The sequence below is a fragment of the Pleurodeles waltl genome, chromosome 12 (genome assembly GCF_031143425.1).
Source record: "Pleurodeles waltl isolate 20211129_DDA chromosome 12, aPleWal1.hap1.20221129, whole genome shotgun sequence".
Lineage (NCBI taxonomy): Eukaryota > Metazoa > Chordata > Amphibia > Caudata > Salamandridae > Pleurodeles > Pleurodeles waltl.
Window position 1 is genome coordinate 164,288,205 of NC_090451.1, and position 13,574 is coordinate 164,301,778.

At 41.0% G+C, this 13,574-nt stretch overlaps 1 long non-coding RNA gene across 1 annotated transcript in view; it reads left to right on the top strand.

The window, feature by feature from the left end:
• The window catches only part of LOC138268222 (uncharacterized), a 33,735-nt gene extending 28,726 nt beyond the window's left edge, over nt 1-5,009 (top strand). Inside the window, exon 4 of the long non-coding RNA XR_011199959.1 lies at nt 4,390-5,009. This is a non-coding gene — a long non-coding RNA (uncharacterized lncRNA). The remainder of the gene's footprint in view (nt 1-4,389) is intronic.
• Nucleotides 5,010-13,574: the final 8,565 nt, after the last annotated feature.

The window sequence follows — 13,574 nt, forward strand, 5'->3', positions numbered from 1 at the left end:
GGCACCTGAAGTGAGACTTTGGCACCGAAACATACACTCTTCCTCATTGTGGGATTTTGACAGAGCTGCATTGTATTTATTCTGCCTATCCATCTGGGGATTTGTGAATGGAGTCATCAGCCATGGCTGAAAACCATAGTCCTGGTCACCTGGAAAGAGAAAACATGACAAGTCAATAATTGTATTATTTGTGACTTCTACATAACTACCTATATGTCATATGTATACAGGCAATATCAAATACATTTCATTTTATTTAACACTTATATTTCTTAGGTATGATTGGTTTTCACATGTTTGTTAGCAAATGTTGGTAAATACATAAAGGATACAACACTTCAACATGAGGATTATTGTGTTTACACAGAAGATTAGCATGAAAGATTAGTTAATGTGCCCCTCACTACCAAGACTTATGGGTTACAAGGCACAATTAGAGGTGATATATTTAATTAGGAGTGTGCAACCATTACGTAATTTGCATTGTTATAATTGTGCAAAATTTCAGAAAAATTAAACAAGATTGTGTTTAATTACATAAAATGTAAAACAAGGAACTGGTGCTATATTTTATCACAAAAGGGCCTGTATTACTTAAGGGGCTGATTTTCTCTATTCGTGCCATAGTGCACTTGAAACTGGTGCGCCAGCTGCAACTAGGGAAAATGCACCCTATTATGAAGAATGCTCTGCCACCAGGCCAGCCATGAACTTGTGCTGCCCCCATGGCTCCACATTCAAGTGAAATATGGAGCAGCTGTTTAAAAGCTGCCACATGTTTCACAGTGTAGGCTACAACTTGCCCACACTTTCAAGAGGAACTAGAGAGCCCCTTGTAGGTGGGTGCAGAGAGGGACTGCACTCACCTACAGGGTAATGTCAAGGGGGTCCATGGGACCCCCTTTCATCCCTTGAGAGGGGTGCCCGTCTGAGTCTCACCAACACTGGGCCACCTTTTTGTGGCATACTTTCAGCGGTCTCCTTGTCTTCGCGCCTGTGCTGGTAATACCGCACGGATGCAGGGTCAAAATGATTCCCTCATTTGCATAAGGTCACTCCCCCACTCCAATGAGTGCACACCCTCTCACTGTAGCACAGGCTCTACTTGTGCAGCTGAGCTATCAGTATTGCAGAAAGGGCCTCACAAGTTATGTTGTAACAAAGTGTCCAGAGGGTACACAAAGCTATTGCACATGCCTGTTGGACACTACCGGGCACCTTTCTGTAATACAGACCAATGTATCCTTGTTTCCAGTTTGGATGTGAGAACTCATTTTGGGGTTAAAAAAGCACAAAGATACATAAGTGCCTCATGGAGCAGCCCCTCACACTTTGGTTGTTTGCACTGTTCTAGTGATCTTGTGCTAAATTTGTGCAGCAAATGGCTTGTAATTACACAGCATGGCATTATAGCATAAGTTCAGGAATTTTGCATAACAAGCATAGTGTGAAATTATCAAAATTATGGGAGCTCACCCTAGTATACTGGAAATTCTCCATGGGCCTACATTTCAGTAAATAAACTTAGTTTTTTTTACAACTCAGAGCTCTTTCTTCTGACGTTTTAATATTGGAGTACAGGCCACAATGCTGAACCTGGAGACATATTTTTCCATTCAAACATATGAGTAGTGTATATGAACACCGCAGCCCAAATGTGACATTTAACATTTATGTCACTGCTATACTTCCTGCGCCTATCAAGGCCATTCTGAACAATTAAATAAGTCAGCTGGGTATAAACAATGTTTCAAAAACAGAGCGCCAACACTGTGAGACTGAATGGGAGTGTCGCAGTGCCTATAGTAAATATACTAGCAGAAAGTAGTTCTACAGTGGTGATGGAACTGGATATACTCTTGCCACTGAGCAACAGCTGACTCTAACAATATGGAGAAACAGTAAAATTATAAAAAGTGTAAACATCATCAAATCCTTTGCTTTTGTTTTGTGGGATTCGAACCTTTCTCAGGATGTACCAAGCTTAAATTGCCTGCCAAGGAGCTCTCATCCCACTTCCATGGTGTGTCAGCAAATTAGTTTATTTTACTGTTATTTGCCACTTCGCACACTCACAAGCAAACAGGAGTGCGCATGTCATTGTTTTTTTACTCATAGGCAGATTGCCCTTTTTATGAAGTCCATTTGTGGTTAGAAAATGCTTAGGAAACTGGGCTCAAACCCCCCCTCACTCTGCCTTCATACAGTCTGTCATTGTTATGTGCTGAATCCCGATGATGCCTTGAGCACACATGCACATTTTGATTCGTTCACAAAGTGTATGTTCTCCTTGTGTATGTGTTACATAATGGAGTATTTGCCTAAGATCGTGTGTGTTTTTTCCAAAATAAGAAAGTTGCTAGTTGAATTCTATTGTTTAAACTTTAAAAAATACAAGAACGATAAGTTTCTGTTCTTTTGTAAAAATCCTCTTGTTCAATTGTGTTATACTCACATTTGACAAAGAAAAATTGCTTGACTCATCAATAGCACATCAAAAACCCATCAACATAAGTTGTTTAATTGCTCTCTTAATGTTTCAACCCATTAACCTAAGCTGTTATGAACATTTGCAAGCAGCCGTGAATGTACCAGTGTTTAACTTCTGTAAAGGATAAATGATTGTACATTATCTTTTATGGAGCCGGAGACCCTGTGTACAATTCCATACAATGCATTAACAGTACATTTCAATATGGCCACAGTTTAGTACAATGTAAAGAACAGCTGTTAAAATTGAGAAGATAAATTGTGCATTGACTCCAGTTTATGAGTCACGGCTAAAATAATTGGTATTAAATAGTCCACTCTAACGCAAGGGTTATCCTTTGTTTAAAAAATATAGACATTAAGGGGCTGCAATTGAGACCTATTTATCACTCGTTTGTATAAATTATCTTACAGATGTTCCTCAATTCATTACAATATCTCTATTCTGCCACAATTAATTTTGCCAAATCGTCTTAATCATACGTGGATGAAAAAAATCACACTTTTATGACACTGATTGAAATTAAAGGGTCGATTCACTTGTGTGCTTTGATATTTACTAATCATTTTGAAGACAACATTTTCCATCTCTCCTTGGTTACTTTAAGTCTCAAGTTGGATGCCTTGTCATGGTCTAAAGTGACTTCATTGAATATTAAATTCAAAAAGTTCAATGCTATCTCATGGAATTCTCAGCTTTAGAAAAAGTCCTAAATGTTCCGAAGGCGCTTTGTGAGCATTTTGCTGGTTCACATTTGATTTTACTGAGCTGTATATTACGATGGAGTTCAGTTATTAGATCATATTAGAGAAGTATGTATATTAAAACATGGAAACTCAGAAACAATTGCAGAATAACTACTTTTTAGGATTATCTTTATTTGGGGTAATATAACCCATTCACAAGTAGCAGACCATTTTGAGCTTCAAAAATAGGAACAAGAGTGATGCAATATTATAACATGCCTTCTCCCATTCAGATGCGTGCCCACTGAGAATGGGAAGTGTTTGCTTGCAAAGTTTATACCAGATTTTACCTGATGTAATATGTGCGAGCAAAAATAATCAAGCAGAAGTATTACCACACCATATTCAGCACAAAATCTCATTTGTTCAGGCATCGTGGTCTGGAGAACAGTTGTAAGCACTGTTCCAGTCTGTGGGAGATGATTTTCCTTTTGAGTCTTCATGATACTTCATGTCTTGCGAGCTCTTGTGAGAAGATGTCTCTTTTTTTGTGGTATTTTTGTGGTATCCCCCATTTGTTTGCTGAGTAGTATTAGTGGTTTTTAGACTCTGCACGCTGGGGCACTGGCGTTCAGTGCCCAGTGTATGTGCTTCAACCCCTAAAATATTAGGCTAATTCCTTTACTTACCTTCTTTACAAGGCAACAGTATATGTACAGAAGATACACTATTCTATAGAAAAGTAAAATATCACCTGTGGAATGCAGTCCCTATTGTGCCATCTACAAGTATGACAAAGAAAAACATGGCTTCCGACCTCATATTGTAGCCTGACTGCTACAGTGTAAAACCTGCAATGTGGCTTGTTAAAATAACCCTTTTTAACAGGTAAAACCTCCCTTTTAAATATAAGTAAATCTCCCCTGTGTAAGATGTGTAGTCCATAAGGAGCAGTGCATGTTCTTTCTTCAAGGAAAGCTTCTTTGAAGATAGGTATCCCACTTTCCACTTTTTTTAACCAAATATTGATTGGTCATTGGTCTTGCCATGAGCCGTAGGTGACAGCTAGCATGCGCATAGTAGTTGTTGATACAGGGTTCTTGAATTATGGGTTTTTGGTTTGTATTGATCGAGTGGAGAGCACCCCTATTTCTTCTTTACTCTCACAGTGCCTTTATTTGTGGGTGACATTACATTTGACCCTGTTTACAGATAAAGAGGTTGGACCCCTTTCCATTTGAAATCCAAGGACAGAAGGATCTCCAAGTATCATAAGGCTGATCTCCTGGGTGAATCCAGGAACAATAAAAACTTCTGCAGAGGACATTCCTATGAAGAATCCCACGGACCAGTGGCAAGTGGATCTGGACTGGACCTTCCTGTTTCCCTGTTTCCCTGAGTCTGATACCCTGAAACTCTCTTTGTGCTCCTCCTGAGTGCTTGGAGCCTTGGAAGTGTATTCATGTGGATGTTTGGGTACCAAAAAGTGTGGGAACTTTCTCACAACTTTTACTCCACAGCTTCAAAGAGAACAGCAAACAGTTTCATGCCATCAGTTTGAATTTCAGGTTTGGCCCACATGGAAGAGTTTTCCTCAGAAAAATGGCAAAGTCCATGTTCAGATTGGGACCTAAGAAACGTTTCTGAACTTCCCTTCTTTCAGGTCCTAGCGGCGCCAATTTACTTGGTCTATCTGACCCACACTTCATTTTTGCCGGCCACAAACGGAGCCTAGATCCCAATCTATCTTGACCATTGACTTATATTGGTGCTTTAACTTTTTTTGGCAATTTGTCCACTTACATCTCTAAAAATGTCTATCTCAAGTTCACCTTATTGTTTTTTTTTTCATTTGGTGTCATTTTACTAATTAAACTTTTATCTATTTTAGTAACTGGAATTTCATTTTGTTGTGTTTTCACTTTTTAGTTGTTTTTGAACTTCTAACTCCTTCACAAATTGTAGTTCAGATAAGCCAGACTGCTCCGAGCCATAGCTACCAGGAGTTTATCTCATGTTTAAATTATTGACACCTTTGACTGAACCTAATAAGTTAGTGAATTTATTAATTATGGTGGACACCGATGTGCCTCAATTAAAAAACACTTTCTCAAATCTTTCCAGAAATCAATCCTGATTCTTTTTTTACTGGATAAAGACTGAGACTCTCATCATAAAGTAGCTGGACTTTGGTGAATGGTGCCCATGGGGGTTAGGGGAGGGAGTAAAATGTTCAATTCTGTTTTGTATCCCAGCACACATATCCAGCAATAATGAGGCTTGTTCCCAGATTGGTGACTAAACACTCATGCCTGGCAATTGCTGGTTCTTTTACTGTAGCTTTTTCCTGGATCCATGGACAAATGCTCTGACAGTTTCCCCATGCTCAGAACAAGTGGATGATATCAGTAGAAAGGCCGGCCGAACACTGCAAGTTAGGGCTGGGCTTGGGGGTGTTCTATGCTCCCTATGTGGTGCTTCACAGGATTATCTGTGTTATAGCCTGCAGTCCATTCTCTTGTAGTTGCAACAGTGTCACTGGGTGTGGATCCGCACCTGGTAAAACCAGGCACGGGGTCTCTGAACCTGAAATTATCAAGTTTGAAACACCAGGCTACTTATAAAGACCCAGGGCAAACTCCCCCTAGAGTTTACACTTCATGATGAAAGACCCAAAAAAATGCACAGTATTTGGATTTTTAACCAATTGCAATTATCCATCTGAACCTTTCAATGTAGAAGGGAAATATTTACAAAAATAATCCATGAATCATGCAAATAATCAATGTTCACCTTTTCTACTGGTGTGATATGACCTCTGGGCTCCAGATAACAAATCATATATACTTCACAATTTGTGACACATTTAAGGTATTGCAATGAATACATCAGGAAAGCCTGAATGAACAGCCCTAAACTAATCACAGTGAAATGAGAACAAATTTAGTTATAGCAATAACAAAGAATGTACAGACCAGGGAAGGCAGAGGTGGTTCATACAAAATATAGCCAATGTTTTGGAAAAGTCCTTTGGATAAACAAGGGCTGAACAGTACACATCCACTATGGGTACAGTCGGTAGCTGTGGAGGGACTATATATAAATTACTGCAGATAATGTGTAGGGTAGTGACACTCGCTTCTATCTGTCTCCCATCTATCTGATTTGTACTGTTCTATATAATATTCTACAGTGCATTTAGGCATTCATTATAAGATCACTGGTGTTACTGATTTAAACCAGTGTTACAACCACAGTCATTAGCCGTCCAGCTGTTGTCCCACAATGTGGAATAGAATTCAGGCCTTTAATTACCAGACTGTAGGAAATTGGGTTGCTGGATGAGTGGGGTGAAACCCTATTATGGGTGGTGAAAAATTCTTCTCCATCAGTGGAGTTCACAGAGTTTTGCTTACTCCACATTAAGCTTGGAGTGCAGAGTTTGGGCAAAACTCTGTCAACCGCTGTACGGCAGAGTATTTTCTCTTGCGCAGCTCACCAAAATTAAGTGGGCAAGTGCGAGTGAGAATTTGCATCCCCTAGCACAATTTTCAGGAGATAGAATGCCTCCCAGTGAGATTTCTCAACGTGGGCAGTGACAGCAGGTTGCGACCGATAGCATTCAGAAAGCTGTCGCCCGAGTAGAAAATCTACTCAAGTGGCAGAAAGAAGCAGCATCCTCTGGCACTCTGCGTGGTGCAGTTTGCACTGATTTTACAACACAGAAGAAGCTCCTGGCACTACAAATCAGTGTGAGCAGCGCAAAGTGCCCAATTTCACCCGTTCATGGAACTTCACAGAATCTCACAGAGGTTTTTTGTAACTCCACGGAATTCTGCAGAGGAAAACTCCATGAGTTCTGCCCACCCTTAAACCCTACTTCAGAAACAACCACAAACTCTGTCAGGGTTAAACACAAGTACATCCCAAATTTACCTGTGCTCAACCCATTGGTAGCCTGACACAAAGCAGTCAGGTTTAACTAAAAGGCAAGGTTTAAAAAGTGAAAGTAGAAGATAAGAAAAATCCCAGACCAATTTAGACAAATAGAGTAAAATTTATAAAAGTATATGAGACCAGAGTGACAAAAATCCAATCAGCAGTACTGGAGATATGCAATTTATAAGATTTAAGTGAAAATAGTGCCTAAAAGCACACAGGGCGGAGCATGAGTTGGATAGAGGGCCGCAGAATAATGTACCTTATATCCTGGTTGCAGGGCATTGTGAGATTCTGCATCAAGAATGTGTCACACAAAGGCATTCCTGAGGAAGCTGCAGGGCTGTGATACAAAGTCCTGTATCTTCATCGAGGATGTGGTCAATGAGGGGCTCGTGTTGTGGATGCCTGCATCATGGATTATTGCGCAGCAGTGGTTCAGAGGTAGCTGCGGGCTGCAATGTGAAGTCCTGCATCAGGGATGCATCGCATAGTGACGGTTTTGATGCGGCTGCAAATAGATGCATTGCAATGCATCGGTTCTGCTCACAGGACCAAACCTGAGTTGGCAGAACACCTTAAGGCCCAGTTCCAAGGGACTCCATAGGACTCACACCAGACAGAGCCGAGGTGATGGGTTCAAGGTGGCTGGAGCCTTTTCTGTCCCTGAGGCTCTGATCAGGAGGTCAGACAACAAGCCCTTGAAATCACTCTTGCGGTCCTTGGTTCAAGATGCAGTTCCAGCCCTTCTCACTCAGGTAGAAGGACAGCAGGGTACCAGGACAATAGGGCAACAGAGTAGCAGTAGTTCCTGCAGATCAGCACAGCAATCATTTGAGTCTTCCACAGGTACAGATGTATACTAAGGAGTTGGTTCTGATAAGCTATTATTAGTTCCTAGTATACACTTTGAAATAGGAGATGTTTTTAGAGGCTTCCACCCCCAGAGGTGCTTGGAATTTCCTGCCTACCATCCCTGGCCCCAGTTTGTTTGGGGTCACAAAAGACTAATGCCAAACTCTTTATGAGCATGCTCAGGCAGAGCCTTTGTGATGTGCAAGTATGGTAGGTGAGAGCTCCTCCCCCTCATCAAGCCAGAGATGGCCCACCCTGCCAACACATATTACCCCTTTGCCTCACTGTTCAGTAGAGGAACACAAAGACCAACTGCCAGCTACACCTAGTCTTGTGCCAGGATACAGGCTGTAGACATCAAATGGTTAGGACAAGAAAATGCCAACTTTCTGAAAGTGTCATTATCGGAATTGTGACTTAAAATACATCTTCACAATTAAAGAGGGTCATACATTACAATTCTTTGGACACCAAACTTGACTTTTCAACTTGCTCCCAATTTAAAGGTAGTACTTAAATGTAAAAATGTAACCCAATGTTATACTAAATAAGAAGTAGGCCTTCTAATATAGACAAATGAATTTAAGAGCTTTTTCACTAGCAGGACATGTAAAACTTAGAAGTACATGTTCAACTTTTTAGATATACTGTGCCCTGCCATCTGGGCAGTTTAGGGCCTACCCTAGAGGTAATGTGTATGTATTAAAAAGAAAGGTTCATGGCTCGCAAAAGGTTTGTTTTGCCAGGTTGAAATAGCAGTTTAAACTTCACACACAGGGTGCATTGGCAGGCCCGAGACATGTTTTATAAGGTCCTTATGTGGGAAGCACAATCAGTGCTGTAGGTCCAGCAGTAGCTTTTAATTTACAGGCCCTGGGTACATGTTGTACCACTTTACAAGGAACTTACAAGTAAATTAAATATGACAATTGTGTGTATGTCAAATTCACCATGTTTAAAGGCGAGGGCACAAGCATTTTAGCACTGGTTATCAGTGGTAAAGTGTGCCTAGTCCTTAAGATAGAAAAAACAATGCCAGCAAAAACAGGAGGATGAAAGGCAAAATGCTGGGGAAAAAAACATGTCAAGGATGTCAGGTCCAACACAGATGCATTACAAGTGATTCCTGAATTCTGGTCTTTTTTACAGACACATTTTCCAGCTGCTGTCAGCAGATGTAACATTTAAGAACTTAATTTTACTGGCTGTGTTTGGTGCTTAGTTCGTAAAAAAAAGTGTGCAGGTAGAATTAAACATAGATGTACCAAAAACCACTACAAGTATTCTTAAATCCACCTCGTGCCTCTTTAATCAACTACCAGATACTCCCTGTCCCTTTATTTAACCTTTTCAGGTACCTGCTTTTTGTCTTTGTGAGGGATTTTCCTTCTTCCTCAGACTTTCCCATATGTGTATTTTCCCTCTATCTCTGGGGAAATGTCTGATACAGAAAAGTAAGCGGAAGGTCCCCAAAAATAAGTGCTGATGGCCCCTACTGCAACCACCGGCTCAAATTAAGCACTTGTGCTTCTGGTAAAAATAAAAAAGGCTAGAAATTGTGCAAGGGGGTAATGCAGCAAATACCATATAGAATTATGTATCAGATTCAGGGCATGGATGTCTTAAATTACAAATACGCCATTACTGTTTCCGTACTTAGGGGGTCATTCCAACCCCTGGCGGTCGATGACCACGGAAGCACCGCCAACAGGCTGGCGGTGCTTCCCTGCCCATTCTGACCGCGGCGGTAAAGCTGCGGTCAGAAAAGGGGATCCGGCGGTTTCCCGCCAGATTTCCCCTGTCTGGGCTGAATCTCCATGGCGGCGCTGCAAGCAGCGCCGCCATGGAGATTCCGACCCCCTTCCCGCCACCCTGTTTCTGGCGGTTTTTACCGCCAGGAACAGGATGGCGGGAACGGGTGTCGTGGGGCCCCTGGGGGTCCCTGCACTACCCATGCCCCTGGCATGGGCAGTGCAGGGGCCCCCTAACAGGGTCCCAGCATGATTTTCACTGTCTGCTTAGCAGACAGTGAAAATCGCGACGGGTGCAACTGCACCCGTCGCACCCCTGCAACACCGCCGGCTCCATTCGGAGCCGGCTTCTATGTTGCAGGGCCTTTCCCGCTGGGCCGGCGGGCGCTCCTTTGGCAGGCGCCCGCCGGCCCAGCGGGAAAGCCAGAATGGCCTCCGCGGTCTTTTGACCGGGGAGCGGCCAAATGGCGGTGACTGCATGGCGGGCGGCGGTCAGAATGACCGCCTTAGTCACCAACACATGAATAAATTGATGGCGTGTTCCTTCAAGCATACTTCCAATTATTTTGTGTTCACGTGGAAACGTTGCTGGACGTCCGACACTTCCCGGCAAAATGTTATTTCCTTGCGTGGCAGGCAGAGAGGCAGGCAGTGATCTTTTCAGCAGCTTCTCTAGTGAATGAGCACACACTGGAAATTATCCACACTGAGAGATGGTCAGCTTTCACCAACTTTTCCTGTGGCCATAGAAAGCGCTTATGGAGCTCATGTGGTGAACGATTATGTGGGGTACTCCTCTTCGTATTGCATGCTGGGCCACTGACCAGAGATGCATTCAGGTATGATTGCAGTGTTTACTATATGGAGGGGTGGCAGGAGCTGTGCACTTGCACGCATTTCATAAACTATCTGGATAATGATTGGGTGCCTCATCATCTTGAGTGCCAGTTGGAAGAAAAGAAACATTGGAGAGGACCATTCATAAAATGTTAAAAAATATGTTTCTCCGTAAAAAAAAGAAAAACCTGTTGGAAATTTTTGATATGTGAATGAACACAATTTTTCCACGTACTCCTGCAGATTGCCTCCTGGAGTAGATGTAGTAATTAAGAACACTGATGGAAATTCACCACTAGTTCGCATTGTGTACCTCCGTACAGGGTTGACGAAACTTCTGGCTTTTAAAGTTCAGCTAGTGAATCTGGCACACAGGGCTTTAACCTGTCAAAATATAGAAGATATACTATGGAATCATATTTTTTTTTTGATTGGCACTATTGTAAGTCCTTCAGAGTAAATTAAAACTGTGCTTGCCCCAAACACTTTTTACTACTGAGATAGGAAAAATAGAAATCTAGAGGTGGGAGTGTGTGCCAAGAATATTGTCCCCCCTTGCTATGTGGCATTTTGTTGTCCTGCTGATGTAGTCGGTTGTATTTAGTGCTGCTGTGTGTTTGTACTGGATTATTGTAATATGTTTTGGTGTGTTGTGCTACAGTTGTTTTATGGTCCATTTTGACTGTTTTATTTTTATGTGTCCTGTTATATTTTAATTTTGTTGTAATACCTTATGTATGATATTGTGTTATTTTCTGTTGTTTACTTTAGCTATGTCTACAAAGGCCTCAAGGTTTCTAGCATATGCCTTGAAAGTTCCTTTAACAAGCAACAATTTACCTCTGTCTAAGGTGGAAATATAGCACTGCTTCAGCTTTTCAGCTCCTTGAGATACCAGTTAGCCCCAACTGTGACAGAGACTGTGGGCCTGATTCAGAAACTGCAACTAGTAGTACGTTTTTTTAGTATTACAGTAGAACTGTACTACATAGTGTTATTCACAAATTACACTATTGTAATAACTTGTACGTTTGGGTGGGTTTGCTACTTTTCTGTATTCACCAGCTGCACTTTTGTAGTAACTTACACTTTTGTAGTAAGTTGCTACCTCTATTATTTTCTACAGGAGGGTGTCGCAGTAGTAGTGGCTGACTATGGGTAGTGCTGGGCTTACTACAAAAGTGTAGTTTGTAGATACCAACAAGTAGTAAACTTACTCAAAAGTGTAAAGTTACTCAAACTTTACCATGTGTAGTATGTTACCTTTGTGAACCAGGCCCAAAGTCTTAAATTATCACTACCAGTGCTCACTTTATTTGATAGGATCTGTCTTCTGAAACCAAATGACTTGAGTAAAAAATACTAAATAGTAAGTCAATAATATTAACAATATTTCATCATTGTGAGTGTGACATGCACTATATTAATGGCTACTATGCTGCCTTACGCAACCAATGTTGATCTATGGTCTTTCAATTATAAATACATTATTTAATGAGGCATTCACAGAGGAGCTATGTGATGAGTTCTGTCTTATTTCACTGAATTTACACGTGTGTTTTTCAACTACTGATCCCACAAGGACTACAGATATGTATAACTTAAATCAACCACTAATGTCTGCTTCTTTACATAAACATCAGATTTCAGTTTCTTTCCCATTCAGCAGCAGCACTGTGTTTATGCCTACTCCTTCATCTGGCCAACTACCCTAAATGGGAATTATTTGATAATTTGAGTCCTGGTCATCTCCCTGTATTGGCCTCTTTCCATTTCTTTTCAATCAGTTCATCTTTTGAAAAACTTACGAAGCCAGCTCATACAATACAATTGAATAGGTTGCTACTTTTAAAAGAAGCATTAAGATAATTCACATAAATGCTGAAATCGACAATATGCGGCACAATCTTTTTCTATTTAGGGGGATAGGACAATTGTCTACCACATTTTTCCTAACTCAAGACGCTTTTATGGGAACTCTTGAACAAAAATTTAAGTGAGCTGTTCACCGCGTGGGAACAAGTGGGCATTAATGGGAAAATTGCACCACTTATTGAAATGGCTCGATGTGTTTCATGTGCTTGAACATATCAGGTAGCAGCTGTAAATAAATAAATAAAACGTAATATTGGCTTGTCTTTGTTCCTATTACAGATATAGTAAGTAATTTTGTAGCATAAACTCAGCTAGAGTGTAAATGGTGGAGTACATCACTTATGTGGTGATTTGAATACACTTCAAATCATGGATGTAGCTCCTAGTGGGGAGGCGTTTGGGGTGTTAAATCCGCCTATATTCTGTTGTAAATAGTTTGGTACAAGTGCCTTCAGTTGGGTAATGTGAAGTGCCTGTTGGATTTCACCTGGGATTTTTACATGCCTACAGTGACAGAACATACGCACTATCTCTTGTCTATGTTTGGAAGGCCTTAAAAATTGTTGATTAGTTAGAAAAATATTGCTTTTAAGTACCCTAACAATCCGCACTGCTCTCTTTTACCACTGCCCCCAAGCCATCCTCGTGTTCTGCTTCTCATATAATGTGTTTTAACAAGATGTCCCAGAGTGATTGTTTGGAAATCTGAAACTCACCCCTCCCCCACAATCAAACTGACCAAGCTTTGCCTCTACTTCAAATGATTCCTTTTTAATTGGAGGTTCACAACGTGCTTCACTCACAATGTGCATTGTGCATTTTAAGATGCAAAATTGTAATTGTAACTATACATTGTATTTATATACCGTTCACTACCCCCAAGGAGTTGTGGAAGCACTTATCAGTAAGTTGCATGCTACTTCGGAACCCAAGATTAGAGTAACTTAGTTATTAGTTAAGTAATATGTGCTTCATTTTTCTTGTTGATTGATTGTGGTACATTTGTTAGGTTTGTGCTCTAGAGTTCTCATGCATTTATTAGTGTTTTGGTTAACAATAGAATAATGGAAGTGGAATAGAAAAGGGAAAGGTGTGAGTTGTTATTGGGCGTGATGGACATGTGCTCCTGTTAGTTGGGCG